The 19271-nt window shown below is 47.4% G+C and overlaps 1 long non-coding RNA gene across 2 annotated transcripts; it reads right to left on the reverse strand.

Annotated features, from left to right (window-relative positions):
- Positions 1–888: 888 nt before the first annotated feature.
- Positions 889–7158, reverse strand: LOC121826129 (uncharacterized). Of its 2 annotated transcripts, XR_006068451.2 has the most exons (4): positions 6990–7158; positions 5082–5142; positions 3339–3471; positions 889–2760 (listed from the first exon to the last, which is right to left on the reverse strand). It is a non-coding gene; the product is annotated as an uncharacterized LOC121826129 (long non-coding RNA). The 2 variants fall into 2 exon arrangements; XR_013042425.1 differs by having other exon boundaries at positions 889–3471.
- Positions 7159–19271: the final 12113 nt, after the last annotated feature.

The following is a 19271-nucleotide window of genomic DNA, read 5'->3' on the forward strand; positions in this document are numbered from 1 at the left end:
CTGGCGTGGAGCCATGGACTCTCCAAGGAAGGAGCTCCGTCCGCCCCGCCTGAAGAGAAGCCAGGCCTGCTGTGGAGTCAGCAGGTGTGTGTGATAAAGCACACTGGATGCTGGGGAGAAAGCAGCACCCAGTCACCTAGACTTGCCGTAAATGAGAAAACCTACAGCAACTGAAAGGCCGGGGGTCCTGGCATGCCTGGATTCCGAAACACAAAGGTTCACAATCCGTGTGTGTCTCTTTCTCTCTCTTTATCTAGGTGTCTCTCAGTCTTTCAGATTCCTGGAGGTATCTATGCATGCGAGTGTTTTCTTTGAGCTTCTGAGTTTGAATTATCGCATGGGCTTCTATCAGGCTCCATCTGCTTCCAGAACTGTGTGCAAACACTTACATCCAAAGCCCAGAAAAAAACGGAGGAGGGACATAAAACATTTTTATTTGTTCTGACCAGAAAAGACATATGATCCAGAATGTGTGAAAGAAAGTCAGAAAAAGAAAGGGAAGCAGATTGTCAGTCCTGGTCATAGCCCACAAGGAGCCTCTCAAACCCAAACAAAGAGGCGCCTGGCTACACATAAACTGAGACCCAGCACGCAGTCCACACCCGACAATGCAGCCTGCTGAGCCACCTCCCTCGTACAGACCTGGGATGGAACCTTGGCTCTCCAGCTTGCTGCTTGTCTGGGCTTGAACAAACCACTTACCCGAGACTCGGTTCCCTCCATTATGACATAGGACTGCCACAAAAGGGCCTGGAACAGGGTGATGGCAAAGCAGGGGTGGGGGTGATGACGGTAGTGATGGTAACGCTGGTGGTGGAGGTGTTAGTAAAGATAAAAAATACTAAAGGCAGTGATGGTAGTGATGGCAAAGGGGGTGGGGGTGTGGAGATAATGGTGAAATTGGCGATGATAGTTATGAAGGTAATCGTGATAGTCGTAATTACGGTAGTGGAAGTTACAGTGGGGGAAGAGTGGGTGGAGATGATGGTGGTAGTGGTGGTGAAGGTAGGAGAGTAGATGGTGATGGAGATCGTGGTGGTTGTAAAGATGGTGGTGGTGGTAGTGTAGAGGTAATGGTGGTGATGTAGAGGTGGTGGTGGTGGTGATGTAGAGGTGATGGTGATGGTGGTGATGTAGAGGTAATGGTGATGGTGGTGATGTAGAGGTGGTGGTGGTGATGTAGAGGTGATGGTGGTGGTGGTGATGTAGAGGTGATGGTGGTGGTGGTGATGTAGAGGTGATGGTGGTGATGTAGAGGTAATGGTTGTGGTGGTGATGTAGAGGTAATGGTGATGGTGGTGATGTAGAGGTGATGGTGGTGGTGGTGGTGATCGTTTGGTAGAGGTGATGGTAGCCATGATAATGGTCATGGTGGTGATGATGGTACACAGACGACCATGATGGAGGTAGATGTGGAGACAATGGGAACAGTGAGGATGATGAAGGTAATGGTGATCACGGTACTGGTGGTAGTGGTGTACTGTGATGGCGGTCATGGCGGTTGGTGGTGGTGGTGACAGAGGTAATAATGGCAATGACGAAGGTGGTGGTGGAGGTGTGGATAAACGTGAGGATGCTGTAGGTGGTAACCGAGGCGGTGGTGGAGACAGCAGCAATGGCAGTGGTAATTAATGGTGGTGTTAGAGGCAGTGCTGGTGGTTAGATATGGTGGTGTAGATAGAGCAGCTGTTGGTGGTGGGGACAGTGGAGGAGACGGTTACCATGGTGCTGTTGGAAGTGGCAGAGACTGTATGGGCTTGCGAATTCCAGTACTTTCCATAGTTCTGTTACCCTTCAGGAAAACCAGACCTATCAGGGACAACATGTCTCTGCCTTTCAGAGACATTTCTCCTCAGGGGACTTCCAGAGTCACAGTTACACACCACAATCCCTTCAGCCTAAGTCAAATAGAATGCAGGTGTGATTATAACTCCCCAGCCAATCCAGCCCAGGCCACACCCAAAGCCAGGGAGTGTTGTGAGTGAAGACGTGCTCAGTCTTTCCTCTAGCTTAGTGGTTCTCAGCTTTCCTGATGACCCTTTAGCACAGCTCCTCATGTGGTGGTGACCCCAACCATAGAATTATTTCACTGATACTTCATAACTGTCATTTTGCGACTATTATGAATCGTAATGTAAATATCTGTGTTTTTCCGATGGTCTTAGGAAACCCCTTCTGGCCTCCCAAGTGCTCATAAGGGCCTTCCCCTTTCTCCCCTTCTCCCTTTCCCGCTGGAAACCTGTTGTCTTGGTGGCTCTCAGGCGAAAACAGCTGGAAAGAACACCAAAACACAGCCCTCACCCTAAGGCCTTCTCCTCGAGTGACCGTGATGACATCACCAAGGTTCAGAAAATCAACTAGAAACCGAGGTGAACCTCACAACGGTGAAAACAAATTGAAGTTAGCAGAATTTTGAGTCAAGAACTGAGTGGCAAGTTTTCAAATGTACTAAGATTTCTTTTTTTCGGTACATATTAATTGTACAAAGTAACGCTTTTTACTGTGACATTTTTTCACACGTGCATATAACACACTTTTGAAAGGTGAATTTTAACAGCATTAACTGAGAGCTCATTTCATCGTTAAGGTTCTGGAGGACAGAGCCATGAAGCTATTTTGCAGGAAACACGCTGTGTGGAGGTTTACGGTACAGAGGGACTGTGAGAGCGGCGTCCCATCACTGGCTCAAGTTGGGATCATTGACAGCAGTCAACTCCATCTCCTCACACCCCATCTCACGTCTGCAGACTGAACATTGATCTATGTAAAGGTGGAAAACTGGTTTTAACTGGTGAAGGGCTCTACAGACATGAGGGGTTGGTTTGTTTTACTCTCTGGTTCACTCAAACATCTTCTTTTGCTTTCTTGCTTTCTTTTCATATTTATCTATCTATCTATCTGTCTGTCTGTCTGTCTGTCTGTCTATCTATCTATTTATTTATTTAGGGAGTCCTGTATCTCAGGCTGCATTCAAACCTGCTGTGTAGCTAAGGATGACCTTGAGCTTCTGACCATCGTCTCTGTCCCCCTAACTGTTGGGATTATAGGTAGGTGCCACCACGCCTGGTTTACCCATAACTGGGAATTCATCCCCAGGCTCCATTCATTCCAGGCTAGCTTTCTCAGCTGAGCAACATCCCTGACCCTGAACATATTTATTAAAATAAACTTTCTTCATAGCAACGATATGGCTCCCATCGATCCTCGTGTGGCATCAGTGACCCTATCTCATTCGGTTTCCACTTTCCTGAGCCCCTAGGTTACAATAAGCTCTGTGATAATCTCTTTCGAAAGGGGGGTGGGAAAGGTGAACTCTGGCTTATGATATACACTGTCACCTGAAGGCTCTGGGGCCACAGACATTTGGCAGGGTGATTAGTGTGCATTTATCTTCCCGGGCTTGGCTGTCTCTTCTTGGGGAACTTTCCAACATCTCTTCTAATAATCCCATTCCCAGCAGCCTGCATGTCTCTATGGGACCGAGGGAAAGTGAACAGAAAAACACCCAAAAGATCAGCTGAGCAGCTGGAGAAGAGATCCTGACAGCATCACCCAGGGAGATGCCTGGCCGAGTCCCACAATTCAAGAGCTGTCTGCATTAGGCAATTGTGCAGCATCCCTGGCCTTTCCTCCTACCCACATTGTTCTCTTCCCAGCCTCCTGCCTGGCTGGTGACTTAGCCCGCCACTCCTGTTCCAGGAAACCTTCCTTCCCACCATCTGCCACTCCCCCACATGGTCCCAGAACAGCTCAGGCACAAGTCTCTGCACCTCTCTCTCCAGTTCTGGAATCACCAATTAAGTGTGCTCCACACTTTTCTGTGGACTTCGAGTTGGAGATATGCAGTCACAAGCCTAGACTTTGCTTCCACGCAACTCACATACTAGGTACTTTTCTAGACCCACTGATTGTGGTCTGCTATAGACTGAAGGCAATTAAGTATGTGAGCTGCGTGGAAGCAAAGCCTAGGCTTGTGACCATATCTCCAACCCCAAGGACATTAGGGTGGATTTATTTATTAGTGTCAAGAGCCCATTTAGACTCCATTCTCTCAGAGATCAGGTGCCAATTGCATCAATGGAGAAGTAGTCAAAATACAAGGGGGCATTTTACCTGGAGATTTTCAAATACAATTCCCAAAACAGAGATGACAAAATGCCAAGGCTGTCCAAGCCTTTCCAACCATCTGTGACTTTAAATGCCATGAGCATCAAAAAAGAATGTCTGCAGGATCAGGAGGTCGAGGAAGCAGTCTCCTTCAACTCACTAGTAATTCTGACAAGTGGGTGAGCTCCAGAGTCCTCCAAGATGATGGGGACATTTAAGCCTCTGTCCTGATTCTCTTGCTGCTCTTGAAAACACTGATTTGATTTCAGTATTAAGCATGGAAAAGTGTCCTTGATGTCTCAAGGCCAGAGTCCCTCTACATTCTACCATGCATCTGCCACTGTCACTGTTAGAATTTGGGCTGAAGTGGGAACCAAGAAATTCTCCCAGATCCCAGTCCCAGAGACCTGCTGATCCTCTTTCCATGTCGACAGCATCATGGCGTCAAATCCCACATCCTGGATGATTAGGTCAGTGGATCTGTGCCTTCTCACTCAGCAGCAGATGCCCCCCACTGACTGGAGGGGACAGGCCTTTTAGCCTGACAGTGTAGTGACGCAGCAGAGTTAGGGACTAGATTTGCCTTCAGTCCATAGCAGACCACAGTCACCGGGTCCAGAAAAGTACCTAAGCTGGGCTTACTTCAGCCTCCCAAATAACCTTTAGCCACTTGTTAGAGGCCCGCTGGATGCCAAACGAAGACTAAAAAGTCATTCCACACAAAGCTAAGCTCAGAGTGCTACCACTCCCAGCACATGCTGTCTTTTTGATACTGTTGGGCTGACTGGGGGTAGGGGTGTGAGAAGCTCCCAGGTATGTGTCCTAGACTACAGGGAGATGCTTTACATCACAGTGTCCTCAGGAGACATTGGTTCGTCGTGCTTTTTACCTCCAACCACAGTTCCCAGGCCAAGATGCAACCCTTAGGATCAAGGGGCAGAGCACCAAGTATACATATGTCAGCAGCCACTTACCTGGGGCCACGTGGTGTCTCCTGCCTGCAGACTGTCATGGACACAGCTGTGCGGGCTTTGCCTGTGACGGGGAAGATGGCTGTGTGAAAGGGTAGCATTGGCCCCTTTTGTCCCCTCTTTACATCTCCCTGTCCTCAGCAAGGAACTCGATGCAGGCTGCTGACTCTGCTGTGAGCGGCTGACATTTCTCCGGCACGCCATCTGTTCCTGCTCAAGGAGGGCTTTGGGACTAAAGGAAACGAATCAGAAGACACAGGTGGCTATAGGCAGAGTCTTCAGCTGTGATGCAGGGCGCGTGATGGGCTGCAAAGGGCGGAGGCCGAACGATGGCTTTCCTGCTCTTCACTGCAGATGCCCATGGGCTGCTCCAGCAGCACAGGCTCCCTTCTGCCCGCCGGCCCACTGTCTATCAGCTTCCCACTGCAGCCTCCGCCTTAACACACACGCATGCTGGACTAGACCCAAGGAGACGCCAGGCTGGCCCTTCGTGGCCTGTGCACTGGCCTGACCTCCTGCCTTCCTTCCTGCCTTTCCTCCTCTCTCCCCTCCTCTCCCCTTTCTTTCCCCTCCCTTCTCTTTTTCTTTCTCCCCTTTCCTGCCTTCTTCCTCCCTTTCCTCATCTCTCCTTCCCTTCCTTCTTTCTCTCCCACCCTCCTTCTTTCCCTTCCTCCATCGCTCTCTGTTTTTCCTTGCTCGTTTATACTATAGGACACAGTATATGTTTTACGTGTTAAGTGTTAACCCAATTGCTTGTTTGTGCCTAGCATCTCAGAGGCAGAGGTAGGTGGATCTTTGTGAGTTCAAGGCCAGCCTGGTCTATAAAGTAAATTCTAGGACAGCCAAAGGTGTTACACAGAGAAGCCTGTGTCAGGAAGGAAGAAAAAAGAAGACAGCATGCTTCCAAGACCAGCCTTCAGTGGGCACTTGGTTCTCCACAGGGCCTCACCCCAACTGCCAGAAAAGGATTAGGGTCTTACCCTGGTTCCCAGTGAATAAGCAGAGGTGTGGGTTCAACAGGTGAAGTTAGTGAGTGAATCTGCCTGCACCATTTCCTGTATCTATTCTAACCAAAAGCAAGTAAAGCCATGAACATGGCCTAGAATCCACGATAAGACAGACAATAGCAGGCCAGCACCAGCCCTGAGATTCCTGGGCCAGCCTCGGAACCTACCAGACTTGAAGTCAGATCCTACCTGCTGCTTTTTGGCTGGGTGTGGTTGGACAGGCCATTTAATCTCTAAGCACTCAGTTTCTTTAACAGTACAATCGAGAAAGAAGTTCGTGATATTACCCTCCCAGGGCTGCTGAATGATTAAAGGATGCAATTGCTGTAAGACATTTCAGATAATGCCATGAACAGAGGAAGCATCCCCCAACAAAGGACAGCCATCATTATCAGTGTCATGATCATCACGGCTATTCAGCTACATCAAAAGGATGAATCAGCCAAAGTAGAAACTGTGACCATTGCGCTGTCCTGCCTAGAAGACCCAGGCTAGCTTCTGAGAACAGACTTGCCAAGAAGGGCCAAATTAGCAGATCTTACAGTGTCTCCATCACCCTTGTAACAAGAAGTACCATGGATGGTCTACTGTAAGGGTCTGGGTTGTGGCAGTTGTTGTCTCCTATATCTCCCAGAATGGAAAACAATAGCAGTTACCCAAAAATGCCATAACCACTGCATCTTCCATGATGTCACTGACATCCTAGGGGTTGGCATTGCTATTTGTGTTGCTTATTTATTTCTCCATCGCTTTTCTGGGAAAAATTGATTCTCTCATCAGCATCTAGCTGCCTGTGACCTCGAGCCTTTGGAAGGCATCTTAGTTAGGGTTTCTATTGCTGTGAAGAGACACCAGGCCCACGGCAACTCCTACAAAGGAAAACATTTAGTTGGGGCTGGCTTACAGTTCAGAGGCTTAGCCCATTATCGCCGTGGCAGGGGCATTGCAGGAAGACATGGTACTGGAGAAGGAGCTGAGGGTTCTACATCTTGATCCTCCGCCAACAGGAAGCGACTGCCCACTCGGCCTAGGTTGAGCCTATGAGACCTCAAAGCCCTCCTCCATAGTGACACACTTCCTCCAACAAAGCCACGCCTACTCCAACAAGGCCACATCTAATAGTGCCACTCCCTATGGGCCTATGGGGGGAGGGTGCATTTTATTCAGATCATCACAGAAGGTCACCAAGAGGCATCATCTTCCTAGCAACAGTTGCCAAGGGAGATTTTAAGGGCAGACCCAAGTGGAGGGATGGGATGAAGATCTAGAGGGATAAATACCACGTCTGTGTGGAGGTGCCAGGGGAGGAAGGCTTGTCACCACAAGGGTGTGGGGAACCTTCTCCAGGGAGTGTGCCGTCTCTTCTCTTATTAGATGCTCTGGTGGCCTTTCTGTTGAGTTTGATGTTATTTCACTTTTCTAAAATGTAAGTGCTGGGAATTAATTATTCAGTCCCAAGTTTCTTAGTCCTGTCAGATCCAGCTGGATAGGAAATTCTTTATCAAAAACAGCCCCTTGGCTAGTCTTAAATGAAACTACAGGCAGACAACCTAAGTGAGTATTTTTAAATAACGCAGTGCCCTGTGATGGAGATGAGAAATGAGGTCATTGACAGCAAAAGAAGATGAATTTCCAATATGTTAATGCCTGTGAACAAATCCCCCTGGAAAACACAGTGTGTGAATCAGATGCATGCACCTGCTTGTATTGTCCACATTCACCCTGGCTGGTTGACATTTGAGCGGAACAGCTAACGGAGCACGTTAATGATAGGTGTAGGATCACAAGAATTCAATGCCCACAGGTGCAGAATAAGAGAGCAGCACATTGGCATCTCAGACGCCGGGAATGGCATTGTCATCGATCATGTGGTTTGTCAAAAGGTATAATGACTCAGAAAAGTTGCAAGCACATGGAACATACTTCTTCCATTTGTGTAGTACCTATTTGCCTAGAAAACGCAGGGCTGATAAAGTCAATAATTTTCATATTAAATAAAATAGTGTCTTCTACCCTGTTACAGTTTGAATGTGAAATTGTCCTCCACAGGCCCATGGGTTAGCCATTCTGACCCCAGGTGGTGATGTTATTTTGGGAGATGTTCAAATGTTAGAGTTGGTCCCAGCTGGAGAATGTAGGTCAGTCATTCAGGCATAGCCTTGTAGGCTAGCCCCTGCCCCAGCTCCCGCCCTAGCTCCCGACGCCCTCTCTGCATCCTGTCCACCATCATGGAAACAGGCTTCTTCTGCCATGAGTGCCCTCCATGATACTTCGGCCTTACCATGGCCCTAAAAGCAATGAATCCAGCCAAGCATGGAGTGAAACCCACCTGAGCAGGAACCAGGAAGCAGAAGAAAACCTGCTTCCTTTTAACTGTCTCCCTCAGGCATTGGGTTACAGGAACCAAAAAGCTAACACAGGCCCAGATGGTTAGAAACGATTTAACACACTTGAAAAACTAGAAGAAAAATGTTGGTCCAGGATGCCTTGTCACAACTCTCTGATCTCCCTCCCACAAGATCTGTTAGGGTCCCATCTTATCCTCTGACCATCAAAAATACCCTCACATGGTTCAGGGGGACCCTACCCCTCACTGCTGACAGATTGGCTACTGACAGGTTCAGAGAGGAGGGAGTATTGCCTTTGGTTGTCTACCCATGTGATAACCCCACCAGACCCCAATGGGTAGTTCCAATCCCGTGGTCACATGGAGGGGCCTGATTCAACTAAATGGATCACAAAAAAACACCCCAAAGTCAAGGATCTGGGAAAGGGCATGGTAGGGATTAGGGAAGAGTTGATAGGGAGGAGAGGGGCATAAAAGGGAGGAAGAAGAAAGAGTTATCACAATACATTATATAGAGTATGAAATCGTCAAAGAACAATAATATAGTTAAATGTGCACCAACTCTTTAGAAAAAAATGTCCCCGCAGATTTTCTAAATATTTTGCATGAGTTTTCTGGTCTAGTCCAGTGCTTCCTTCATAAGGTGAAGAAATAGGTTCAGGAAGAAAGCATGTTTTAATCAAGGAATGATAAAACGAAAACCAGCATCTCAGCCAGGCAGTGGTTGATAGAATTCTTGGCTGCTCCCCCAGCTACATGGCTGCACATGCGCTGTCTAGTAGCCAAGCAAGAAAGAGGCTTAGTTATTCCAGGGCCTTACGTCCTACCTTGCACTGCATGATCACATAATGTGTATGTAGCGTGGTCACATAATGCATGTGTGTCACATAATCTATGTGTGGTGTAGCTACATAAGCCCATATGCTCATTGCGGGGATGGGGGGGGGACACTATAAAAAGTGAGTTCCATCTTATCCCTTTTCTCTCTCCCTGCATAATCATTTTTCATAGGCCTAAGCACCCCCTTCTGTCTCCTGCCCCTAATAAACTCTCATAGTGGGTTTTGTGGTACCCTGTGGCTTTTCTCACACAGTAAACAGCGCCACTTAATGACTAACACAGCACCACCTAATAACTAACAATGGTGGCACTTGCATTAGGGAGGCAGAGGCAGGTGGATCTCTGAGTTGAGGCCAGCCTGGTCTACGGAGCAAGTTTCAGGACAGCTTGGGCTACACAGAGAAATCCCATCTCAAAAAAAGTAAAGAAAAGAAAAGAAAAAGAACAAACAAAATAAATTTTTAAAAAAAAAGAAGAAAAGAAAAGATAAAAGCAAATCAGCGTCTTCCAGCACCAGGTCAGGGGCTTCACTGAACTCCAGGAACGATCCCTCCCTCCCTGGATGTACAACATCCAGAGTCTTACTTGTGAACACCAGTTCTTTCCGCTCATGGACTAAATGGAGAGTTTTTGAAGGTCTGCTTTGGGCAGGAAGGCATTGATCTTTGAAAAACAGTATGACTTCCCTGCCTACATGCTTATCTCACTTGGGGGTAGGAGTTCAATACTGCAGGCTATTAACACCTGGCCCAGGGGCCGATAGAATCAAAACCAGGCAGGAAGCCACTAGGAAGGACTTCACTCAGCTACACACAAAGGAACAATTTTAAAGACAAGGGTTTCACCACCTTATTTGCTTATTTAAAAAAAAATTACACTTGCATTTATTAATTTTGTATCTGTGTATGTGTACGTGTGCACACATGTGGGAGAGTCTGTGTGGAGGTCAGAGGGCAACCCACAGAAAGACATTAGTTCTCTTCTTTACACCATGTGAGTCCAGGGACGTATCTTAGGTTTTAACAGTGAAGTAGAAGGGTTTTGGTGAAGAAATTTTGTGCCTATGAGAGATAATTTAATATTCACTAAACAACTTTGGGTCTTTAACCCTATATGACCCTTGGAAATAGGGGCTAAATATATCTACTTGTACATGGTCATGGGACTATTGAGCGTGCAATAATTTCAGCCACAAAGCTGGGCAGCTATGTGTATAAGCAACTGAGGTGCTTGCTGAGAGGTATCGCTGAAGATGACAGGATCGTCCCAAATAAAGTGTGGTGCTGCAAACGTTTTTTTAATTAATTTAGTTATTTTCATGTATGTTTGAGATGCATGTCATCACATGTGTGGAGGTCAGAGGACAACTTGCAGGAATCCGTTCTCTACCACTCTGTGGGTCTTAGGGATCCGACTCAGGTCCTTAGACTTGGAAGCAAGCTAAGGCTCCTTTACCTGCTGAAACATCTCACCAAACCCTGGGGGACTTTTAAACCAGCAAAGGACCATTCCTCAGAGCAGTTGCATTCTTGGAAAAAGAAATCCACATAAAAACAATGACTTGCTTGGAGTTAGGGTTTTCAACTCCAACAGTATACAGAGATTTCCTCCTGGTCCCCCGGCCCTACATGCCCGGTAATATGTCTATAGATGCATTTGGGAGGTCATGCAGGAAATAGGACACTTGGTTACTGTGGTGGCGCGGGGGTGGGGGGGTGGGGGTGGGGGGGAGGGTCTCTGCATTGAGACAGCTGACATCTTCATCTCCTGGCTACTAAGTGTCATGTCCCTCACGCCCTGCTGTCATTGCAGCAGTGACAATGCCCACGATGTGCACCCCTTTCAGTGGGATGGAGAGCAGTTGTTCTGGATGTGCACACGGAGCATCTAGACAACAGGACCAACTATGGGTATTTTTATTTCCACCAGCGTATCCGCTGAGATGTGTCAGGCTACAAGCAAAGGGAGTTCCTTGAGAGCTGAGTTTCACGATAAGGAAATGCACCGGGACATATAGCTGAGGAAGCTGAGAGGAACAGTGTACAGTTGTACCCCTCATTCCTGGGATGTTTCCCCAAAAAACCTCGGGAGATGCCAAGGTTCCAAATCTTACACAGGCTATATTTTCCTATAAACAAAATTCAGTTTAGAAGCGAAAGGGTTACGAGAGGATTACTGTTTCAGAAGTCATGTGCCTGTGTTCTCTCTCTCAATGTCCGTGTGCACGGTGTGGCGGGGTGTGTGCATTTTCTCATCTGTGCACTTGGGTGCACGTACACGCCGGAAGTTGACACTGAGTGTCTTCCTTGTTCACGCTCCACTTTATTTACTGAGGCAGCATCTCTCACTGAATCCGGAGTTTGCCAGTCCTGGCGACTTTCTCTAGCCAGCTCCCGCTAAACCTGTGTCTGCCTCCTGAGAGTGGAGATTACAGGCAGTGGGCACACCCGCCTGGCTTTTATGTGGGTTCTGGGGACCTGAACTCCAGTTCGTTGTGTGCGCTGCAGGCACTCCATCCGTGGAGCCATCCTCCAGCCCGCTCCAGATCCTACTCTACCGGGCCTACCTTTCCTGTGAAGATGAGGGTTGATAATTATAGAAGCACTCGTCAAGTGATCTTGGATATATTCACAGGGCAGCATCACTATTCTCGTGCTTTGAGTCTGTTACTAAGTAGAATAAGGGTGACTTCAATATAAACGCTGAATGCCACAGTCAACTTTTAAATTTTTTAATTGTTTTGAAAATTTTACACGATTACTATAGTTACACCATTTCTACTTCTCCCTCTCCCCCATCCAGCTCTTCCTGTGTCTCCCCTCCCTCTCAAATTCATGACTCCTTCAATTATTACTGTTTTACAACCTACACACACACACACACACACACACACAATCTGCTGAGTCCATTTACTGTTGCTCATATGTGCATGTGTTTAGGGCTGGATAACTCTTGGGACTGGATAACCTAGGAGGAAGCTCATCCTAGAGAAGACTGATTCCTTCTCTCTGCAGCTATTGATTGGCTGTAGCTCCTCAGCCAGGGGTGGGACCTTGAGAAATTTCCCCTGTCCACGTTCTGCCGCAGTCAACTCGACAAGTGACTGACAGGTAGGTGTCATAAACAGCATGGATTCACCAAATGGAGGGATGATTCACATCCAAGCCAGGGTTGAGATGGATGGGGTGGGATTTCATCACCTTGCCCAGAACAGCATGCAACTTCAAGCTTGTGCATAGTTTATTTCTGGAATTTTCCATTTAATATTTTTGGACAGTGTTTGACTTCGGATAGCTGAATCCATTTTCACGATGAGACAGGCATTACCATGGTTGGTTACACAAAATCAAATTTTAAAATGAAAAAAAAGTAAAATATACTCTAAGAGAAGATTTGATATTGATAAATAGGATGAAAATTGTCCAGTATTTCATCTCCACCCACTCCACATTCTCCTTAGTAGTGGGCTTTCTAAACGTTTATTATAGACTCAAATCCCAATGAGATCTTGACCTTTGGATTTAATGAAATTGATTTAAGAATATCTGGGCTGCATTTGGGGAATATAGAAAGGGAAGAACCGAGGTTTCAGGCCTCAGCTTGGTCCCTGTGGGTTTCTTAAGCACAGGGGGGACTTCTAGGGCGCTTTGGGAAAAGACATGAGCTTTCATAGACTTGGGGTTCCTTTGGGGTTGCCTCCTGAGTGATGTGGGGATGCTCTGTTTCTACAGGGAGGTTCTAGCAGGTGGTGAGGAACTTTGAGGCTTGGTAGCTTTGGGGGAAGAGTGTATCCCCCGTTGGAAAGGCTTCACAAGAGCATACCACAACCACTTATCTGAATCTATAGGGGGCAGGGTGCATGCCGAGGCTAGATTTATTTTTGAGACAGGGTCTCTCATGTGTCAGAAACTCACCAAGTAGGTTAAGCAGGCTGGCCGGTGAGGCCCAGTGACCTGCTTGTCTCCACCCTCCTGTCGGTGGTGGCTGGGTTCCCTCCTACAGATCAGTTCAGGTTCTAGCTGCTAACAACTCCCTGCTGCTGTTAGACCTGGCTACTTCACAACCCTGGTTTGGTCCCCTCAACACTGCTCCCATTCAAATGGCTCTTCTGATGGCTCTTTCCCATCCCCTATTTCCCCGTAGATGTTTATAGTCTATGTATGTGAGCATCTACGTATGCATCATCTGTCATCAATCCATGTACATCAATGACCTATCACCCATCTATCTCTCTATCAATCATCTGCCCATCCATGTACCACATCATCTGTCTAATCTTTATAAAACATATCTTTGCTGAGATATGACTCACAATCTGCAGAAACCATTTGTCTGAAGAGGTTCAGCTATTATTATTTTAGCCATAGTCATCTTCTATTTTAATAACCTAAAATAGGTCCAATTAGGTCTTGGAGACAGAAGGAGTCAGCTTAAGGAAAAGTTTCATATTTTTTATTGTGATAAAATACACATAACACTTACCATTTTACCCACTTATAATCTGTTCAGGGAGATTGCGGCCCTGCTCTGTGTACCACAGGATGCACCAGGGGTGGAAGCGAATGAGGTGAGACATAAAGGGTTAATGGATCTGAAAGACCCTAAGTGGCAAGGCTGGCTTTTAAACTTCCAGTCCTTGTTGGATCAGCTCGTGGTCCCTACCACACATGACAGGGTGTGGCTTCCGCATGTGACTTCTGGCATGCCTGAATTGATTACTCCATTTGGTGAGTTGGCTCTGTTCATCTCTCATTTGGATATCATGGCAATTTCACATAACACTGCACAAATTTCTTTTTTTCTTTTTTTTTCTTTATTCTTTTTTTTGTAGGTTGTACAAACCAGGTTGTAGACATGCAAGGGACCATGGACCATACCATAAATAATACCACATCGGAGACGTCTCCCTGAATGAGTACCCCTATAGTTTCCCTCCTGATTTACTCTCTTACATGTAGATTCTTTTCTTCTAGAAAAATCCCGAGTACCTCGGTCACTTTTTGGGCCCAGCTACGCTTTCTGAGTGTCCCAGCCAAGCCAAGCTGCCATGGGGAGACGTTCCCAACCTCTGCTGACAGGTGGCTGGCCTGCAGCCATGAGCCCACTCCTGACCCGGAAGCCAACCTCCTTCGTGGCCATATGCCATCTTAGCTCATTTCCCCAGCTCAGCGCATCCTGTAGGGACCCGGGCAGAGAAACCGGTCTGGGGGTGGAAGGTAGAGCAGGTAGCTCTCAGACCCTCAGGCAGTGGTTAAAGAGAGGGCAGCACCAAAGAAAAGACACTTAGCAAATGCGGAATGGTAATAATAGCAGGGTACCGGGAAGCCTCATTGAGATGTAACCGTCAAACCGCATAGTTGTTAAATGACCATAACTCTGTCTTAAATAATCAGTTCAGCTGGTCTCTATTTAACATAATAGCTGCCTATTAAACTTAAATTAAGTACAGAGTTAAATGTCTCTAGGACACAAAAACCCCCCAAACAACTGCCAAGCCCAGACCGAAAGCTCTAGCAGCAATGAGCTCCGAGCTTGTCCCCTGGCCCCCTGCTCTGGAGCCCTGTCCCCTTGCCCAGCTGTCTGCGCTTGGAGAATGCTATTTTCCAGAAGTGGGGTGGGGTGAGGCACCCTCTTCACAGTGCTTTTCAATTTTGACCACATCTCAAAGGTTTCTACTTTCATACACATGCCTAAATATACTGGAAATATATAGAGAGAAATATATAGAAACTATATAGAAATGCCTCCAAGAAGCTCTTTGAGGCCTCTCTGGGCTCAAATATGCCAGAACGCTGTGGTTTCAGGGCTCCGTCTGTACTTTCACTCCATGCCATGGACTTTCACTCTGAGACTCACACACAGGCAGAGCCCGCGGCCTCCCAACTTCCTATCAATTCATTCTCTCCCTGCCACTATCAACCGGCCCATCCTTCCTTCCTCCCCAAATTCATTCATCCACAAAACGCTGTGTACCTACTCTGTGCTAACACTCGGGTAGCAGTGCCGTGGTAGCAAAAGCAGACCTTGGGGGCTCAGCTTCTGGTGGAAGAAGCAGCCATTGCTTGGTGTGGTCTTTCCCCAAAGCAGCCCATCTCCTGACCCCTCCTCCATCTCCACCAATAAAAGTCCCCGTTGGCCTCATCATCCCCATCTTTAGTGTCTCTTCCCTCCTTCCCCAGGGGCCAGCCAAGCACACTCATACAGTGCCAGTCCTCATAGTTCCTTCTGGATACAAACGGCATGAGAATGACCGTTCTGATTTTATGGGTTCCTAGAGATAGTGCACCCAAGGCTTAGAGGACAGGGTGCTGGGCAAGCACTCTACACCATTGATCCATCTCCTGAATATTTAGTAGCTTGCCTTGGTGACTTCACTGTATTCTGTGGCCAGCAAGTCCTGCTAAAGAGTGTCTCCCCAGTGCACACAACATTCAGAGCTTTGCCACAGCACCTCTCTGCTTGGATGTACCCTCAATCCTCTTGACCTGTGTGGGGACTCTCAAGACTCAGCTGTTCTCAGCTCTGGTCACCTCCTCAAGGCTTTGCTGGACCTGCTACTCCACACCAACAGATCTGGTAGCTTCCTTTCTGACAGCATCTTCTTGTTCCCTCCAATGCTCAAACCTGTGAAGACTTCTGACAAATCCTCCCCAGGCCTTACGGCACTGAAGAAACTGTGGTCTCCAGCATCAGAGTCCCAATGTCCATGCTTTCCTCCATAGTCCAGGCCCTGAGAAGGACTGATGCACTACCAGCTCTCTCCTGCTTGCCACAGGACAGAAATGAACATCCAAAAGATGAGGGTAGCTCAGTTAATAGAATACTTCCCCAGAACCATGTAAACCAGGCATAATCTCCACACTTGGGAGGTGGAGGCAGAAAGATCAGAAGTTCAGGTCATCCTCAACTCTGTATTATGTTCAAGGTCAGCCTGAGGTACATAAGACCCTGTCCCAAGAAAAATAAAAAGAAAACAAAAAAAGCAGGAAGAGAGAGGGGAGAGAAAGAGAAGCGAGGTGGTGGTACACGTCTTTAGTCCCAGTACACAGGAGGCAGAGGCAGGCGGATCTCTGAGTTTGAGATCAGCCTGGTCTACAAATCAAATTCCAGGATGGCCATGGCTGTTTCACAGGGAAACCTTATCTCAAAAAAAAAAAAAAAAAAAAAAAAAAAAAAAACAAGAGAGAGAGACAGAGAGACAGGGAGAGAAACAGAAAGAGGGGTGAACTCGAAGCCTGCCTCCCAGCTTCCCCAGACCTATCTGCTTCTCTTTACCACACAGCCACAACCTCAATAGGACTGTGGTTGTTATTTTGTGTTTAGTTTTTGCTTATCACCTGATACCTCCTCTCCTGGAGAAGACTGGCAAAGCCCAGCATCCCTCCAAGTCCAGGATAAACAGCAGATTTCATAGCTTTTCTATAAGGAGCATTTCAGAAAACACAGCAGGAAGGCATTCTCCAACTCATTAGTCCAGGCTTGGGACTTCATTCTGTGGGGCTGAGTTGGAACTCATCTCTTGCTTTGGTGCCAGGAAATCCTTCCTACGACTGTAGGAAATGTGGCTCCGTGTGGAGGGCAACACTACTGAGAAGAGCCAGGAATTGTCAGCATCAGCGGTACAATCCAACTTTCGTGTCCCATGTTTTAATACTGCATTCACTTGATCCATGGAATAAATCGAACACACGCTTTCTTTGTTCATCCATTTATTCACTTGTCTGGGGAGATCTATTTTGTGGAATAAGTTGTGATTTGTTGAGAAGTATAATCCACAGTGGTACATTTTCCATCTTCACGATTGGGCCGAGAAGCGTTCACCAAGGCTGATGGAGCCTAGGAGCTGGCCGCTAGCTTTGGTCTTCCACCTGCTTGGAAGGCTCATTCATGGTGGGCAAGTGTCACAGTCCCCAACTCAGCTGTGTCTGGTGAAACCCAAGCTTTGTAGCACTTTTCTGCAAGCACTACATTCAAGGCACAGTTGTTTACCTCTTTTAACTTAACAATTTAATTAGCAAATGGTTCAAGTGCAGCCTCAGCAGTCCAACTATTTGGTTTCTGTCATGGTTTGGCTATGAAGTGCCTGTGCTTAGAAACACATGCATTGTAAGACCGATCCTCAACTGTCAGCACCATTCTGGAAGGCTTTGAAAACTTTAGGAGTTGGGTCTTTCATAGAGAAAGTGGGTTAGGAATGTCCCTGGAGTTGTATTTCCCTTCTCTCTGTTTCCTAACCACCAAGAAACAAAGACACTCCTCTATCACAGGCTCCTGCCACCCAGAAGCTCCTGCCAAGGGCACAGAGCCAAGAAATGGATTCTCTGATACCATAAGCCAACATAAGCCTTTCCTCCTCGTATAGTGGGACAGGCCCATAGAGTCGAGGAAATTGGCTCAGACCAGTTGCCAAGACATGCGCATAATGTACTTCCTTATGAGCCAACCTGGAGTCTGCCTAAGGGCCTAGCAACAGGCACTGTCAGAATTCCTGACTGCTGTCCGAGTTCCTGATCATGACCAGCCAATGAGGAACAACCATGCAATACCACCAGATTGGGACATAGCTTGGGTGTTGGGAGGAGGGTATATAAGGCCTTCCTCGTTATTGAATAAATGAGTCTGCTGTTTGCCTTCACCTGACTCTGGGTGTCTCTGTCATTGATGCTGCGCCTTCTCATCCCCTCCCCCAAGGGAGCCGTTAGGATCCAGCAACAAAGCTGCTCTCCAGGGGGTGGGTGCTGTCACTGTGAAGAGAATGAGAAAAGCAACTAATGAAGACCCCCTCCCACCCATGTACCACTGCACAGGTTATTTCCCGTTTCTTTGCTGTAGTCCCCCTGCCCCTGAACCCCCAGGCCCTGGTGTAAATTAGGGGACATAAGTGACTCCTCACCAGGGTGGTCATGAGGGTTAGAGCAGATGGAAAAAGCTGCAGAGCATGGTTCCTGTCCTTCATGGCAGCTCCTTCTGATAGCACTGGCTTCATTTTCTCCGGCTCTGTTCTAAGGTTCCTCCTTGGCATTTTGCCTCAGAATGATATCCAAATATGGCCTGGTTTGAGGATTCTATTTTGGCTTACATTTTGTCCTCTCTTCTTATTTAACTTTATTTTTATTCATAATTTATAATTAATTAATTACTATCTGAGGGATGATTAAATCCTTCTGCGTCAACTCCCTACTCCTTAGTCATTCCTACCTACCCACCCTGCCCCACCCCCACCAAATCTGGGTTCCTGGACCAGGCCCCTGTTTGCACAGTTTGGACCATTTAGCCAAAGACTTGCTGGATTTGTCGGAGTGGGTGGTCCATGGGTATCTGTACTACATATTTCTAGCAGCTTAACCCTGTCTCCCCAACAATGTAAACTTACCCGTTTCCCCCTCCCTGGGGGTCTACTTGGTGGTTTCTTCACTTTTGGACATTGCTTTGAGACACTTGCCAGTTCATGACTACCTGAATCACAATGATAATAGATGACAGTTAATGTATTGAAGTAAATGAGAGGGGGCTGGTGAGATGAATCAGTGGGCAAAGGTGCCTCTTCCTGTCAAGTCTGATGATCTGAGTTCAATCCCCAGGATCCACATGGAGGAACAGAGACCTGGCTCCTGCAAGATGTCCTCTGACTTCCACACACATGCCATGGCACCTATTTCACATCTCACACATGCATAAAAATCAAATGGCCACGCAGCTCAGTGGGCAGAAGACACCCACATGGCAGCCTGGGTCTTCACAGCCCATCCTGCCTGAAGGCATCCAAAGCCCCCATTCTCCCAGTGCTACAAGGGTGCCATTGTGATGAGCAAGTCTATGGTGGAGAAATGGGGGAGAAAGAGATGGGGAATGGTTCCTGTGCCCTGGTAAGAGGCAGGTCTGAAGAATCAAGAGCTGTGAGGAATGGGCTGATGTCGGTGGCCTGCTTGCTACCTGGGACCAGAGTGATGTCCAGGCCTGGGCTGCTGCCAAGGGCCATGTTTGGGTCTGTGGTCCTAC

Source organism: Peromyscus maniculatus, chromosome 1 (genome assembly GCF_049852395.1).
Source record: "Peromyscus maniculatus bairdii isolate BWxNUB_F1_BW_parent chromosome 1, HU_Pman_BW_mat_3.1, whole genome shotgun sequence".
Classification (NCBI taxonomy): Eukaryota; Metazoa; Chordata; class Mammalia; order Rodentia; family Cricetidae; genus Peromyscus; species Peromyscus maniculatus.